This window comes from Chlorocebus sabaeus, chromosome 14 (assembly GCF_047675955.1).
Source record: "Chlorocebus sabaeus isolate Y175 chromosome 14, mChlSab1.0.hap1, whole genome shotgun sequence".
NCBI lineage: Eukaryota > Metazoa > Chordata > Mammalia > Primates > Cercopithecidae > Chlorocebus > Chlorocebus sabaeus.
In genome coordinates, this window is record NC_132917.1 from 63,323,916 (window position 1) to 63,342,153 (window position 18,238).

The 18,238-nt window shown below is 36.9% G+C and overlaps 1 protein-coding gene across 2 annotated transcripts in view; it reads right to left on the minus strand.

The window, feature by feature from the left end:
- The window catches only part of WDPCP (WD repeat containing planar cell polarity effector), a 491,319-nt gene that overhangs the window by 391,339 nt on the left and 81,742 nt on the right, over positions 1–18,238 (minus strand). The window lies entirely within an intron of this gene.

An 18,238-nucleotide genomic window follows, 5' to 3' on the forward strand; every position in this document is an offset into this window, starting at 1 on the left:
TGGGTCCTCAAAGAAGGATAGGATTTCACCAGATGATGATGATGATGATGATGATGGAGAAAAAGATGAGGAAGAAAATGATGGTGATAACAACAGACAACACTTACTTGTTCTGAACATTTTACATGTATTAACTCTCTTAATCCTCATAGCTACTCTTTGAGGTAGTACCATCAGTATTCCTATAATGAGGAAACTGAGGCACAGAGTGGTCACATAGCAAGCAGGTGGTGAAGGCTTTGGATCTACACAGACTAGCTCCAGAGTCTGTTTGCAACCACAGTATTCCACTGTATTGGGGTAGACAGAGTTATGGGAGGGAGTATATACAGTATATATAGCACGACCCGGTCGGGTGCAGTGGCTCATGCCTGTAATCCCAGCACTTTGGGAGGCCGAGGTGGATGGATCACGAGGTTGGGAGATCAAGACCAGCCTGGTCAACATGGCAAAACTCCGTCTCTACTAAAAATACAAAAAATTAGCCGGGCATGGTGGCGGGCGCCTGTAGTTCCAGCTACTGGGGAGGCTGAGGCAGGAGAATGGTGAGAACCTGGGAGGCGGAGCTTGTTGTGAGCTGAGATCGCGCCACTGCACTCCAGCCTGGGCAACAGAGAAAGATTCCATCTCAAAAAAAAAAAAGAGATGGCATGACCCAAGGATGAAAGTAGATTAAGGTGCACAGTGGATAGTGATAGAAAGGTGAAGCTAGAAAGGGTAAGGAGGAAACAGGCTACAATAGTAAATTTTGGGTTGATCTGAATTTACTTTCTTCCATGCATTAAATGCCTTTAAAGGTAAGAGATGAAATAAGGAATCCCTCAATCCCCAGATCTGCCCTGCTGTGCCTAGATGCTGGCTGCCATTGTATACAAGTTTGGAGTTGGAAAGCTAGTGGACTGCATTACTAAGAGAAAGAATGCAGTTCATTATCAGCAAGCAGTAGAGAAAAAGGGATATTAAGCTAGTTACTAATTTTTCAGTTAAACTGAGTATTATCTTTCGGAGTTGTCACTTTGGAAGTGACTCTAGTGAGCCTACTATTACTGAAAATCTTTCCAATGCAGTGTTCTTTGGAATTGCTTTCAGTTAGTTTTATGAGGCTAATTTTAGAATTGTCATCTTACAGTTAAGCTTTTTTCTTAACTAAAATACTTACCGTATTAGAATATGTAAACTGCAGCCTTTTCATTTGGAAATGTGAGGTCTGGAATGTTTGTTTTAAAATATCAGTTAATGAATTAAATATTTATTTTTCATCTATTTAGCTTAATGTGTGGATTCTAGAATCTGCCTGCCTGTTTTCTTATTCTAATTTCTCAGCTTAGTAGCTAACTTGGACAAATTACCTAACTTCTCTATTTCTAAGAGTCCCCAGCTATAAAATGGGTATAATAAAGTACCTACATCAGGACTGCTTTCAGGATACACTTACTCAATTACCTTAACACTGCAGTTGCTGCTTGCTGTTACTCAGTGTATCTATCACTATGCAAATTTGTATGGAAAAAAATAAAACAATAAATATGATCTCTGACCTTATGTGGTAATCTCACAGTATGAAATAAATAACTACTAAGTACAATAGGCGGTTTATGAAGGAAAAACATCCAGATGTGGAGAAGTTACTATACAAGAGAAGGTATTTGAATTAGGACATGCAAATGGGTTAATATTCCATTGCAAGTAAGAAAGAAAAGAGATGGTAAAACAGGTGTATACTTCCTCTGACATTCAGCATCAAAAGTCACCAACTTCTATACTATACTAGAAAAATAAGTTATATTCCTCAATTTAGTTTTTATTCAGATACCAGTAATACTAATTTATGACAACTTGCATAAGACAAGGCTGAAGTTTAGCTATTTGTTGCTATATAAAAAGTCTTATCATGTAAATTAAATACAGATAAAATTTTATAGATAAAACCAAAAGACTGCACCTTTACTTACACATCAAAAGAAGATAACACTTGAAATTCTGTATTTCAGTTTACAATTTAGTAATAATTTGTCAAAACTTTCTCCCGATAACAGAAATGGAGAGTGTAGTGTAGTTTTCATTATAATCTACACTGGCTATTTCTAAGAGGCAGAAAAACACCTTTTACTTGAAAAACTGATAGGTCCACTCCCCATATCTTCATTAAGTTTGAAAGTCCTAAATTAATCAAAAATTATAGTGTTTCAAGGAGAATAAGCAAAATGAGATCTGTGAAGAGCTTCAAAGCCAAGAGTCAAGCCATTAATTCTCTACATTTGAACACGGGAAATCCTGAGCATAGTACAGTATAGAGTCTATGACCTGGACTTGTCTTTCAGCTCAGCACCCACGATCCATATGTAGGTCCAATGGTGGTGGGAAGACTGAGAAAAATACACAAGATATTTCTGTAAATGCTCTGATGTACAAACAACACTGTTCTAGTTTCCCATTAAAAAGCACAGGACGAAAGAAGGAGAGAGACATTCTCCTCCTACTTACTAAAGGACCCCTTTGTGGCCCCACAAGGGACCTATCATATAAGGATGGGGAAGCTGGCCAGGCGCGGTGGCTCACACCTACAATCCCAGCACTTTGGGAGGCCGAAGCAGACGGATCACTTGAGGCCAAGAGTTCGAGACCAGCCTGACTAACATGGCAAAACCCAATCTCTACTAAAAATACAAATATTAGCTGGGCATGATGGCACACACCTGTAATCCCAGCTACTTGGGAGGCTGAGGCAGGAGAATCTCTGGAACCCGGGAGGGCAAAGGTTGCAGTGAGTCAAGATCATGCCACTGCACTCCAGTCTAGGCGACAGAGTGAGACTCCATCTCAAAAAAAAAAAAAGAATGGAGAAGTGGCTGCAGGAAGTGGTGTGCAGCAGAAAGTAAGCAGGAATGGTGAATGTGGTGGTATCCAGACAAAGCAGAATCTGTATCCAGCAAAAGCAGACATGGGTGGTCAAGGAGTGGCCTGTATCATCTGAAGAAATAGCAGCAATAATTAGCAAGTAGTAGGTTCATGGATGAGAAGAAAATGGCCAATGTCCATTAGTAGATGACTGGACTGGTTTATCAACAAAATGTCACAACTCTTGTGGATTCCCCAAGATCTGTGTGATTAAGGAGGGAGCTTTGCAAGTGGTCATGCATTAGCATGAAGTGGGGAGAAGACAGTCAAATGTGGGTTATTCATCCTCCTTTTTTCTTAACTTCAAATATCTCCCAAGAAGATCAGGTAAAACTAAAGAAAATTAATGGAGTAAATAAAACAAGTGTGTAAAAATCTATAATAATAAGTAGATGGGCAAGGTGGGAGAGGACCAAATCAATATCCTTTTTAGTCTTCAAGCTTTATATGTCCTGCAGGTTTTTTTAAAGGACACAAGCTTTTTAAAGACCTCTAAGACCTCTATCTTGAATCTTACTCAAGTGTGCCACCAGTTAAAAACAATGCTGGTAATTTCCTGGTTTGAAAAATCTGCCTGGAGGAAGTAGTCAAGACTAAGCTTGTATTATTCAAATATTGTATTTGTGTATAAATAGTTGTTTTGCAACCCCATCACAAAGTAGGCAAAGGAAATGAACAGACATTTCTCAAAAGAAGACATTCATACAGCCAACGGACACATGAAAAAATGCTCATCATCACTAGCCATCAGAGAAATGCAAATCAAAACCACAATGAGATACCATCTCACACCAGTTAGAATGGCAATCACTAAAAAGACAGGAAACAACAGGTTCTGGAGAGGATGTGGAGAAATAGGAACACTTTTACACTGTTGGTGGGATTGTAAACTAGTTCAACCATTATGGAAAACAGTATGGCGATTCCTCAAGGATCTAGAACTAGAAGTACCATATGACCCAGCCATCCCATTACTGGGTATATACCCAAAGGATTATAAATCATGCTGCTATAAAGACACATGCACACGTATGTTTATTGCGGCACTATTCACAATAGCAAAGACTTGGAATCAACCCAAATGTCCATCAGTGACAGACTGGATTAAGAAAATGTGGCACATATACACCATGGAATACTATGCAGCCATAAAAAAGGATGAGTTCATGTCCTTTGTAGGGACATGGATGCAGCTGGAAACCATCATTCTCAGCAAACTATCGCAAGAACAGAAAACCAAGCACTGCATGTTCTCACTCATAGGTGGGAACTGAACAATGAGATCACTTGGACTCGGGAAGGGGAACATCACACACCGGGGCCTATCATGGGGAGGGGGGAGGGGGGAGGGATTGCATTGGGAGTTATACCTGATATAAATGACCCGTTGATGGGTGCTGACGAGTTGATGGGTGCAGCACACCAACATGGCACAAGTATACATATGTAACAAACCTGCACCTTATGCACATGTACCCTAGAACTTAAAAGTATAATAATAATAAAAAATAAAAAATAAAGAGTTGTTTTGAAGGAGAGAAGAAAAGAATTTCAGAAGAATGCTGAGTTCTGCATTTTCAGAAGGGGGTGTGGGCAGGGATTAAAAAGGTAGTGAAATAGTCAGGGGGCATCTACCAAAGTAAGCTAAGCAATGCTGCCCCACTTAGTGCCCTTGTACATTTCTCTGATCAATAAAACCCAATGTACATGGCATAGAACTGTAATAAAAGTAGCTGTATTGGGTGAAATGAATGAAAGAATGAATGAATAAAACATATAGCAAGTTGTCCAACTATTTAATATTGAATAGGAAAAAACAATTATCCAAATGAAAATAGTAGAATGAAAAACCCAAACAAAAAATCACCCATAATGTAACTTCATTTATTTTTAAACACCTTTTTAACTTTTACAATTTGCTCTTTAATTATATAAGGCTGTTGATGACAGTCTCAGAAGGCCACTTTGAATCCAAGCTTCCTACATGAGACAATAAACAGCATGATTTAAATTAAGCTTCACGTACGTTTAGGACGGCTGCTCTTTTTTATACAGGGGGCAATCTATGATTGCCCAAATTTTGAGGACAGAGATGTGAGAATCCTAGAAAGCCCCTTTTCACTTTCTACTTACATCCTTAAAAATTTTCAGTGTTTAATACCTTCACTCCAATTTGGGTTACATTAGAGTAAATTAATGTTTATTTGTCTTAAGAATAATTTTACCATATAGACTAAATTTTGAGAAAGTAATATGCAAAATAGAAATAGTTTCACTAGTATACTGTTGATAATCTCCTTTTGAAAAATAAAATATATGTTTTAGAAGTAGAGATTACTTGCCACTGAATAAATCTGCAAAATACCTGTACTCTCCCCAGGGTAAAGTATGCTATGCAGTTCCCCAGTTTAAGTCAGCTATTTTGGTAGCTATGGGAAGGACAGGAAGCTTGAGGGCAAAGAAAATCCAAATGTGAAACATGATAGCAAAGAAAAAATTAAGAAATAGAAGACACTGCTGTAGTTATAACAAGGATAAATGATAGCATAGCATCAATAAGACATTTAACATGGATGTATATCAGCAGAAGACTGCAAAGAACCTAAGGTAAATAAGGAGACCTCAAGCTCAGACTAACCTATTGTACCCAAAGAATGGAGTACTAGAAACAATGGCTCATTTGTACCTCACAGGACCTTATGAGATTTAAATACCAATTAAATATCACAAACACTTTGAGCACTTTATGTATATGTTTACTGAGTCACAGATACAAAGTTTTATAGAATGGGCCTCTACTATCAAACACCATATAATCAAGGGTAGCAGATAAAATAATCACAAAAACAATATGAAGTGTGTGGTAAGTACTAATTTGGTAACATAAACAAAGGGCTAGGGGGGTTCAAAGGGCATTTGAGGATTGTCAGATTTTGCTACAGGGAGATAGATAAAAAGGAGGGAACAATACCCAAAAGTATAAATTAGAAAGATGCAAGGCTTATTTGAGGAATAATAAACAATCTGATTTGGTGCACAGGTAGAAGAGATAAATCAGGGCCATAATAAGGAAGTGTTTGCCAAGCTCAGGAATTAGGACTTTATATTTGCTAGGTAGCTAACTAGGAGTAAGGAAGTTTCTGATCTGGCAAGGTATTTTTAAAAAGAATAACCAATAGATCAGAATTGTTGTTGGAAGATTAACTGGTAGGTAAAATATTGGAGGAGTGAAGGAAAGTTTGATACCAGTGACCCGTTAGAAAGGTATTAAAGGAACAGATAACACTAATATTCAGTAACAAAGACCAGAATTGGGATGGTGGCAGCTGGAATACTACGAAAGAAAGGGATGTAAGTAATCTTTTGAAGAAAGAATCAACGGCATATGGGCACCGATGATTTCTAAGAGACAGTGTAAGGGAATAAGAGAGAAGAATCTGGAGTGACCATCAATGGATGGGGATCTGGTTACTGCCCATATAGTGCCCCTTGCCTTGACCATGCCTTCACTGAACAGGCATGCCTGCATCATCATGTGCCCAGTAAATGGGTGCCAGTGCATTCCATCTGTTCACAATGACTGCCTCAACTACTCAACCCACACACCTCAATGTTCCTAGCTACTAACCTGGCTACGTGGTCTCCTATTTTACTTCTACCTTGCCCCTCAGTTTGTAACTCTGGCTCTTCTTCTTAAACTGTGATTCAACTTCTTCATCCTGTCAAAGAACCCATGAATACTATTCTTCTTCGCCACACCTAGTTCCCAGGAACCCCTTACCCAGACTTATTCCCACCTAGTTGATCCTAGTTTCAAGGGCAGGACTTGGATTGAAACACACATAGAAACAGGTTAGTCTAGAAGAAGAGCAAGTTTTGTTAATAAGTTGAATTTTAGACTCAGTGGGAGATTAAGGCACAAGGAAGTGCTCTAGGTAGATATGCCTAGCTGGTAGCTAGAAATACAGAAGAGAGGCCTGGACTACATAAAAACTACTTTGGAATTTACTAAATAGAGAGTAAAGCCATTGAGTAAGATCACAGAAGAAACATAAAGTCAAAGATAGATAGTCTGGTAATTCTCCAATAAAGAGTCAATTTAAAAGGCAGACTAAGATAATACAGTGTCAAGAAAGCCTCGAAAGAGAAAATGGTGTGTGTATGTGTGTGTGTGTGTGTCTGTGTGTGTGTGTCTGTGTCTGTGTGTGTGTGTGAAGTGGTTATACAGGGATCAAACTTGTTGGTTCTGAATTTTAATGTAGAGATGACCTCAATATGATTTAATGAGAAGTAATGTTTTATCAAGTACATAGAAATTAAGTCTGCTAAAGGTGTGGTTCTATTGTTCTGACTGCTGGGCTCTAAGCCAAAAATGCCTTCATTCTAATCCTGCTACGACAAACTGACTCCAAATCATTTAACCTCTACCTCAATTTCCCCACCTGCAAAAATAGGGATAATGATATTGACCTACATTTGTAAGGGTGTTGTAAGGATTAACTAGTATTATATAATGCTTTGAAGATGAAAAGTGCTCAGCATTATTAGTGAGTATTACATAACTACTTGTCTATAATACCAAAAATGTTATCCTTTAATTTTAGACAAATAGCAATTATCAAATAAATGTTCTAACTCCCTTAGTGATATTTATCTTCTAATGTTATTATTAAATTTATTATTAAATGTGTATCTAGATCTCTTTTACAAGTGTCATCTCATGGTATATAAAGTTCTAAATCAGTTCAGAAGCCTAGGACACTTTTTCAACCTAAATATTAAGTGTAAGTATTCAGGACATATTTATTTGAAAATGAGCAACCACTGCAAGTATTCAATAAATACCAAAGGTAATATTTTTAATTATAAAATTTCAGATTTAACAAATAACACTAAGCAACTAAATAGAAGCAAAATGCAAAAGCACAAAGCATTATGTTAAAAATACTATCTAAGTCCCTATTTTTAAAACAAGCTTTATAACCTCAAAGTGTGCAAAAAATGAAGACAGAAAGCCAGGTGCAGAGGCTCACATCTATAATCCAAGGACTTTAGGAGGCCGAGGTAGAAGGATTGCTCTAAGTCAGGAGTTCAAGATCAGCCTGAGCAACATAGTAAGACCCTGTCTCTACAAAAAATAAATAAAAATTAGGCAGGTATGGTGGCACTTGCTTGTATACCTAGCTACTCAGGAGTTTGAGAGAGGAGGATGGCTCAAGCCTAGGAGTTGGAGAGTGCAATGAGCTATGATCCTGCCACTGCACTCTAGCCTAGGTGACAGAGCAAGACCAAGTCTCAAAAAGAAAAAAAAAATCTTTTAAATGCATTAGGCCTCTGTGTGGTCTTTTGTTTGTTTCTTTCTTTTTTGGAGATGGAGTTTCACTCTTGTCAGCCAGGCAGGAGTGCAGTGGTGCGATCTCAGCTCACTGCAACTTCCACCTCCCAGTTTCAAGCGATTCTCCTGCCTCAGTCTCCCAAGTAGCTGGGATTACAGGTGTGAGCCACCACATCAGGTTAATTTTGTATTTTTAATAGAGACAGCATTTCACCATGTTGGCCAGGCTGGTCTCAAACTCCTGACCTCAGGTAATCTGCCAGCCTCAGTTTCCCAAAGTGCTGGAATTACAGGTGTGAGCCACCAGGCCCAACAGGTCTTTTGCTTCCTTCAATAGTAACACGTACTTATTGTTTTTTAAAAAATGCAAACATACAGAAGTATTTGATGTAAAAATTAATGTGTTCTCCTCCAAGCTGCCCTCCTCACTCTGAAGGAAGCCACTGCACAGTGTGGCATGTGGCCTTCCAGACCTTCTAAATGTACTTACAACACATGCACACCCATACTGACTTGTTTGTTTTGCATTTTCATAAAGATAAAATTTTTTTTAGATATACAATTTGCTTTGTTCACTGAACACCACATCATGGATACTCTGTTAGCATAAACAGATAGATCTACCTAAGTTTTTAATAGCCACAATATGTTCAATTGAATAGTGACCATAATTGACTTATCCATTCTCTTAATAAACAATCTGTTTCTAATTTTTGCCTTACAAATAATATAACCATGAAAATATACATGCATACTTTACATTTTGATAGGTATTGCCAAATTAGCCTCCAAAATGATTGGTAAATTTACATTTCCACCCATAATATGACTGTACTTTTTCCTATATCCTCAACAGCATGCAGCATTATCCAAGTTTTAAGTTGTTGCCAACCTGGTAGGTGAAAATTTATCTTGTAATTTTAAGTTTCATTTTTCCATTCATTAATGAAACCAAATATCTTTTTATGGATTTTTAAAACAATTTGTTCCCTCTATAAATTACCTGTTCCTATATTTTGCTCATCTTTCTATTAAGTTCCTTATCCCTATGTGTGTATGAATAATATTAATTCTTTGTTATGAAGTTTGTGCATGTTTAGTCATTTAAAATTTTTTTCACTAACATTATATATGAAGAAAATAAGAGAATGTAGAAATGGATTTAAAAAAAAAAACTGGGCATAATATAAAAAGCTCTTTAAACTCAATTAAGCTAGTGCTATGCAAAGTGCCAAAGAGATTTAGACCCCAGCCAGACTGTGGTTCTTCACAGCTGCTAACCACTGGTCAGACGATGCTATTTCAACATGCAGCAAAAGGTGACAGATTTCTATGTTCCAAGATAATCTGTGCATCATTCTTACTAAAAGAGGTTAGAACAAATTCTATGCCTAGAAAGAAAAGTAGGAATCACTTCACTTTCCTCAAAGAAATTGTGGCAAAAATCTTTAAAAATCTTCTGCTATAGTTAAATTTGGAAAATATTTCTCTAGGGCATTGTTCAAACGGTTTAATTCACTTAATTAAATAGATCTTGTCAATTTAACATTTTCTGTATTATAAGCAGTTTTGACATTTAGACAATTTATCAATGGCTTCTTCATTGTGGTCTGCTTCCTCTTCTTTCTACTCATTACATGCAACAAATTAAATTTCACTAATATTTAAAGATCGGTGCTGACCTTTGCATAGTCATTTTCTAGGTTCCTATTAATACAAACATCTTGTTTGCTAATGCTCATTTTAAATATTTTGCTGCACACAATTTTCCATTATCCCAAAGAGACTTGTATCTAGTTGAAGTGCATTTTTTCCATGACCTCAAAAAATAATTGCAATAGTTTATCAGGCATTGGGGGGAAGTATGCCTGCATAAGCAAATAACAATAATCATCATCATCCTCTCTCACCACCTCCACTCAACACAGATACCTACTTTTCTGACCTTCAAAAATATGAACTTCATTCTTTTTAGGATGTACCTCAACCACAACAATAAACGGACATAGAAAACATAAATGTTAGCAATGTAACAATGATAATTAATTCTAGATTAAAACTCTGTAAGTCTAATTTTATGCTACACTTGAATAAATAGAAAAAAAAATGTAACTTTGAAGAGAAAATAAATTGAATTTCAGGAATAACTCCTAAATAGCTAAAATAAAGGCAAGAGAACACTGAAATGCTCTTATCTAAACCAATGCTTAAATATCAAAATAATTTGTCAATTCAAGGTTATTGTTTTGAAAAGCATAGAAATCAAAGACTGTTATGAAGTGAGCTAGAATGAAAAAAATAAGAGAAATCCTTTATCTACACATAGTAAAGATAGTGGAAAATTTTGGAGTGGCCCACAGCTATACCACCTCTACCTTGTCAGATTTCACTTGTCAACACTTTGATGACAGATTGCTACCCACTCCTCTGAAAAACAAACTCTAGTAAGTGCTGAAAGAAATGGCTTCTTATAAAAAGTGAAATATCTCATGCAACTTGATAGTTGTATACTTTTAAATACTTCTTTTCCAAAAGAGACCTGAAAAACTGTTTTCTATGGCTTCTAGAAAAACTTAGAAGCTAAAGAACCCTCCTAACATGGGGAAGAGAAAGGTGGGTAACATTTTAAAATACCTACTAAATGCACTTTATATTCATTACTTCATTTAATCCTCACAAGAGCCTTCTGAAATTATGTACCAAATTGTGTGTGTGTGTGTGTGTGTTACATATTTTTTCATGTATTCTTAAAACTATTTTTCAGGGCAGGGAATAGCAGTTTCTCCAAAGAGTCCATGTGCCTCCTCTCCCATAAATCAACTCTGACAGGCCCTAAACCCCTTAATTTACAAATATGGAAACTGAAATCTATGAGGGTAATTTGCACAAATTCAATCATCTTGTTAGAGAAACAATTAGGACTAAAATTTCTGTCCACAGATTATTTGTGCAGTGCTCTTTCAACTCTCTCTCCCTCTGCCTAAGTGCTATGCTAAATGGAGCCTTTTGACCCCTGAGACAAATGTCAGTTTAGACTTGTATAATTAATCCATGGAAAGGGATATCTATGGAAACTATCTTCTGACAAACTTTTATTTTAATTTACTTTGCTTAGAAAGCTCTTGGAGAAAGTTAACTGAATGACTAAGGAGTATTTTAAATTAGTATATCAATAGTTTACAAGTAAATTGATGTATCTAAACATTGGATTAAATTTGATATTTCTTATGCCCTAAAGAATCTTCCCACTATTGCCTAGCAAACTTCACAGATGATATAAAAGTAAACTCCGATATGAATCATTAATATTTATGGCTGATTGGTAAATAAAGTCTTCCTGTTAAGTTACTGCGTTATATCGCAGAACATTTATTTCTATTTTGACTACCCTTATTTGGTAGTGGCACCCATTAAGTTCTCAGCCCCTTAGTCTTTATGGCAAGTTCTTAATGAAATGTAAACAAGCCCTAAATAGTCACAATTTATAAGAATTCTTCAGTGAATTCTTTAATATTGTAATTGGATCTTCCTTCACTTTCTTCCCTGATTGTTTGCTTTCAACTTTACTAACGGTTTGTCACAGTGTTCTCAGTTATATAAAATTTTTAGTATTTTGTTTCAATGGTTGAATAGAGAACCAAAGTAGACAACTTAGGAAAGAACAGCCTTTTCTTATTGAAATGAAAGCCTGTGAATAAGCCACCAAGGTCCCCTGAGAAGGGATCAATTTCACCATAATATATTTAACACAGGCATACATCATCACAGCTTAAAATGTTAATGCCCTAATATAGTAGGAAATTATTAGCTGATATTTTAAAATCAGTAGAATAAAATAAGGAAGATTCTAGATTATGATCATGTTTTGCCCTAAAGCCCAAACAAGTTACAGGTTAACAAAAATGTTTCCTATGCTTTTTTAGTTCTATATTAAGACACAGAAGAGTAAATGGAAAAACATATTTGAAAATTTGTAGCAAATAATTGTTCAATAAATGTGTTTCTCTTTCATGAATATTCAATATCCTTAAAATAATGAGTCTGATCTCAAAAATACCTATGTGAAAAAAAGAAGTTTCACTGGATATCATTTTATCTTCTAATTATTTTTAGTGTGGTTCAACCTGCATTTCCAAAGCATCTACTAAGTGCAACCACTGAGTGGCACCATGCTAGGCATTCACAACATGAAGTTAACAAGCCAAAGAACTTGTTCTTGAGGAGATCAAAACTTAGTGGGGAGCTTGGGGACGGAGGAGAAAAATAATGAATACAATTACATCAGAGTATGGCAAATAAAATAGAACCATGTCCAGGAATTTAGTACAAAGAAGAGAGTTATAATTTCTAGTATCTAACAAAATCTCTATCGCAATAAAAATAGAAATCATATATTCATTTTCAGAACCTGAAACTTCTTTAAAGAAAATGAATATCAAGCATGTGATCCACAAAAATTTACTAATTCTAAAGTCACTGTAATTCACACTTGAGAGTTTCTGAAATTTTATGTATCTTATAATCAATGTGTACATTTAATATAGTGTTGTTTTCATCAAACTTGCACCTAAACAGTACCCTACAACCAATGGTAAATTAGAAACAAGGAAACACAGTATATATGCCAGTGCTTGATTTCCTTTGGCAGCAAGACCAGCTCCAAATGACTTGGCAACATATACAAAGTCCTACATAGAGGACCATCCAAGAAAAGATGGGGGATTGAGCACATGTAGTTATCTGCATGCCCTTCCAAATTCTCACAAAAATGACAAAGGAGAGAAAAAAATAAAAACCTCACAAGGCAAAGGAATTAGTGGCAAGGTAACCACAAAACAGATGTCATCAAAATTTTGGAGGGTAAAAAGCAGATGGGCAAGAGATAACTGACAATAAATCTGAGAAAGCAGAAAGCAAGTACCAATGGCAGGGTGGATGAAGTCAAAAAGCACATGTACTGGAACCCTAGAGAAGCTCAGAAACTGGAAGCACCAACTACTTCTGAAGAAATGGCTGTGCTTAGAACTGAAAACAAGAGAACTGTTTGAAAGTCTATGGATATAATACTTAGAATTCTAGGTGCTCTTCCCTGCCATCACAGTTGGCCAATGAGCTCTCCCTACCACAGAAGAAAATTGAAAATGGACTCTTGAGAGATTTTATCAAAGCAACATCTTAAGAAGTAAAACATTGCTGAGAGTGGGAAGGCTATGCTGAAAACAGGGAGAAAAGGAACTTCTGAAAATAAAAATATGAGAGCCAAAACAAAATCAAACAAAAGAAGACTTGAAAGATACTTTTGAGGAAGTAGAAAAAAAAGAAAGAAAAAAAGAAGAAAAAAAGAAACACACAGAGAAAGAGAGAGAGAGAAGGAGTTTGGGTCATCAGTCCCAGTGATTCTTACACATCAGACTAAGACAAAAAACAGACACAATGGAAGAAAAGAAATTATGAAGAAATAATGCAAGAAAATTCCCCAGAACTGAAGTACATGACCTTCTCTGTTGAAAGGAATCGCTAAGTACCCAATACAATGAATTACAAAAGATACAATCCCTATGCATATTATTGTGAAATCTCAAAACACTGGAGATAAATCAAATATACTAAAAGTTTGCAGAGAAGGAAAAAAAATAGGTCACATAAAAAGGATCAGGGCAACAGACTTTCTCAATCGCAACACTGGGAGTTGTTAGAAGACAAAGCAGTTGTGCTTTCAATTTCTGAAAGAAAATTATGTACTACCTATAATTCTATATCTAGCCAAATTGTCCCTTGAGTGTGAGGTTAGAAAAAAAATTCAGAGGGCCAAAGTCTCAAAAATTAACAATCATGTATTATTTTTAAGGAAGTTACTGGAGGATGTGTCTCACCAAAGGATGAAATAAACCCAAGAAGGAGGATGATATAGAATCCAGAAAGGGAACAAAACTGGATGGAGAATGGGTTTGACGAATTGACAGAAGTAGGCTTCAGAAGGTGGGTACTAACAAACTCCACTGAGCTAAAGGAGCATGTTCTAACACAATGCAAGGAAGCTGAGAACCTTGAAAAAAGATTAGAGGAATTGCTAACTAGAATAACCAGTTTAGAGAAGAACATAAATGACCTAATAGAGCTGAAAAACACAGCACGAGAACTTCGTGAAGCATACACAAGTATAAATAGCTGAACTGATCAAGCAGAAGAAAGGATTTCAGAGATTGAAGATCAACTTAATGAAATAAAGTGTGAAGACAAGATTTCAGAAAAAAGAATGAAAAGGAACAAACAAAGCCTGCAAGAAATATGGGACTGTGTGAAAAGACCAAGCCTACATTTGATTGGTGTACCTGAAAGTGATGGGGAAAATGGGACCGAGTTGGAAAACACTCTTCAGGGTATTATCCAGGAGAATTTCCCCAACCTAGCAAGACAGGCCAACATTCAAATTCAGGAAATACAGAGAACACCATAAAGATGCTCCTCAAGAAGAGCAACCCCAAGACAACTGATCATCAGATTCACCAAGGTTGAAATGAGGGAAAAAATGTTAAGGGAAGCCAGAGAGAAAGGTCAGGTTACCCACAAAGGAAAGCCCACCAGGCTAACAGCGGATCTCTCCGCAGAAATCCTACAAGCCAGAAGAGACTGGGGGCTAATAAGCAACTTTCTTAAAGAAAAGAATTTTCAACCCGGAATTTCATATGCAACCAAACTAAGATTCATAAGTGAAGGAGAAATAAAGTCCTTTACAGACAAGCAAATGCTGAGAGATTGTGTCACCACCAGGCCCGCCTTATAAGAGGCCTGAAGGAAGCACTAAATATGGAAAGGAAAAACCAGTACCAGCCACTACAAAAACAAAGCAAAATCTAGAGACCATCGACACTATCAAGAAACTGCATCAACTAACAGGCAAAATAACTAGCTAACATCATAATGACAGGATCAAATTCACACATAACAATATTACCCTTAAATGTAAACTGGTGAAATGCCCCAACTAAAGGGCACAGACGAGCAAACGGAATAGAGACAAGACCCATCGGTGTGCTGTGTTCAGGAGACCCATCTCACATGCAAAGACACACACATAGGCTCAAAATAAATGGATGCAGGAATATTTATCAAGCAAATGGAAAGCAAAAAAAGCAGGGATTGCAATCCTAGTCTCTGACAAAACAGACTTTAAACCAACAAAGATCAAAAAAGACAAAGAAGCGCATTACATAATGGTAAAGGGGTGAATTCAACAAGAAGAGCTAACTATCCTAAATATATATGCACCCAATACAGGAGCACTTAGATTCATAAAGCAAGTTCTTACAGACCTACAAAGAGACTTAGACTCCCACACAATCATAGTGAGAGACTTTAACATCCCACTGTCAAAATTAGGCATATCAACAAGGCAGAAAATTAACAAGGATATACAGGACTTGAACACAGCTCTGGACCAAGCAGACCTAATAGACGTCTACAGAACTCTCCACTCCAAGTCAACAGAACACACATTCTTCTCAGCACCACAAAGCACTTATTCTAAAATCAACCACATAATTGGAAGTAAAACACTCCTCAGCAAATGTAAAAGAATGGAAATCAAAACAGTTTCTCACACCACAGTGCAATCAAATTAGAACTTAGGATTTAAAAACTCACTTAAAACCGCACAACTACATGGAAACTGAACAACCTGCTCCTGAATGACTGCTGGCTAAATAAAAAAATTAAGGCAGAAATAAATAAGTTCTTTGAAACCAATAAGAAGAAAGACACAATGTACCAGAATCTCTAGGACACAGCTAAAGCAGTGTTTAGAGGAAAATTTATAGCACTAAATGCCCACAGGAGAAAGCAGGAAATATCTAAAATTGTGATACCATCACAATTAAAATAATTAGAGAAGAGCAAACAAATTCAAAAGCTAGCACAAGACAAGAAATAACTAAGATCAGAGCAGAACTGAAGTAGATAGAGACACAAAAACCCCTTCAAAAATCAGTGAATCCAGGAGCCGGTTTTTTTTTTTGAAAGAATTAACAAAATAGATAGACCACTAGAGAGAATAATAAAGAAGAAAAGAGAGACGAATCAAATAGACACAATAAAAAAAGATAAAGGGAGATCACCACTGATCCCACAGAAATACAAACTACCATCAGAGAATACTATAAATACCTCTACACAAATAAACTAGAAAATCTAGAAGAAATGGATAAATTCCTGGACACATACACCCTCCCAAGACTAAACCAGGAAGAAGTTGAACCCTGAATAGACCAAAAACAAGGTCTGAAACTGAGGCAGTAATTAATAGCCTACTAACCAAAAAAAGTCCAGGACCAGACGGATTCACAGTCGAATTCTACCAGAGGTACAAAGAGGAGCTGGTACCATTCCTTCTGAAACTATTCCAAACAACATAAAAAAAAAGCAACTCCTCCCTAACTCATTTCATGAGGCCAGCATCATCCTCATACCAAAACCTGGCAGAGACACAACAAAAAAAGAAAATTTCAGGCCAATATCCCTGATGAACGTCAATGCGAAAATCCTTATACAAATACTGGCAAACCGAACCCAGCAGCACATTAAAAAGATTATCTACCACGATCAAGTCGGCTTCCTCCCTGGGATGTAAGGCTGGTTCAACATACACAAATCAATAAGCATAATTCATCACATAAACAAAACCAATGACAAAAACCACACGATTATCTCAATAGATGCAGAAAAGGCCTTTGATAAAATTCAACACTCCTCCATGCTAAAAACACTCAATGAACTAGGTATTGGTGGAACATATCTCAAAATAACAAGAGCTATTTATGACAGATCCACAGCCAGTACATCCTGAATGGGCAAAAGCTGGATGCATTCCCTTTGAAAACCGGTGCAAGACAAGGATGCCCTCTCTCACTACTCCTACTCAACGCAGTATTTGAAGTTCTGGCCAGGGCAATCAGGAAAGAGAAAGAAATAAAGGGTATTCAAATAGGAAGAGAGGAAGTCAAATTATCTCTGTTGGTAGATGACATGATTGTATGTTTAGAAAACCCCATCATCTGGCTTGGCGTGGTGGCTCACGCCTGTACTCCCAACACTTTGGGAGGCCAAAGCAGGCGGATCACGAGTTCAGGCATTCAAGACCAGCCTGGCCAACGTGGCAAACCCTGTCTCTACTAAAAAATACCCCAAAAAAATTCACCAGGTGTGGTGGTGGTGCCTGCAGTCCCAGCTACTCGGGAGGCTGAGGCAGGAGAATCGCTTGAACCTGGGAGGCAGAGGTTACAGTGAGCTGAGATCATGCTACTGCACTCCAGCCTGGACAACAGAGCAAGACTCCGTCTGAAAAAATAAATAAATAAATAAAACCCCATCATCTCAGCCCAAAATCTCCTTAAGCTGATAAGCAACCTCAGCAAAGTCTCAGGATACAAAATCAATGTGCAAAAGTCACAAGCATTCCTAAACAACAGCAATAGACAAACAGCCAAATCATGAGCAAAACCCCATTCACAATTGCTACAAAGAGAATAAAATACCTAGGAATACAACTTACAAGGAATGCGAAGGACCTCCTCAAGGAGAACTACAAATCACTGCTCAAGGAAATCAGAGAGGACACAAACAAATTGAAAAACATTCCATGCTCATGGATAGAAAGAATCAATATCATGAAAATGGCCATACTTCCCAAAGTAATTTATAGATTCAATGCTATTTCCATCAAGCTGCCACTGACTTTCTTCACAGAATTAGAAAAAAGTACTTTAAATTTCATATGGAACCAAAAAAGAGCCCGTATACCCAAGACAATCCTAAGTAAAAAGAACAAAGCTGGAGGCATCATGCTTCCTGACTTCAAACTATACTACAAGGCTACAGTAACCAAAACAGCATAGTACTAGTACCAAAGCAGATATATAGACCTATGCAACAGAACACAGGCCTCAGAAAAAACACCACACATCTACAACTATCTGGTCTTTGACAAGCCTGACAAAAACGAGCAACGTG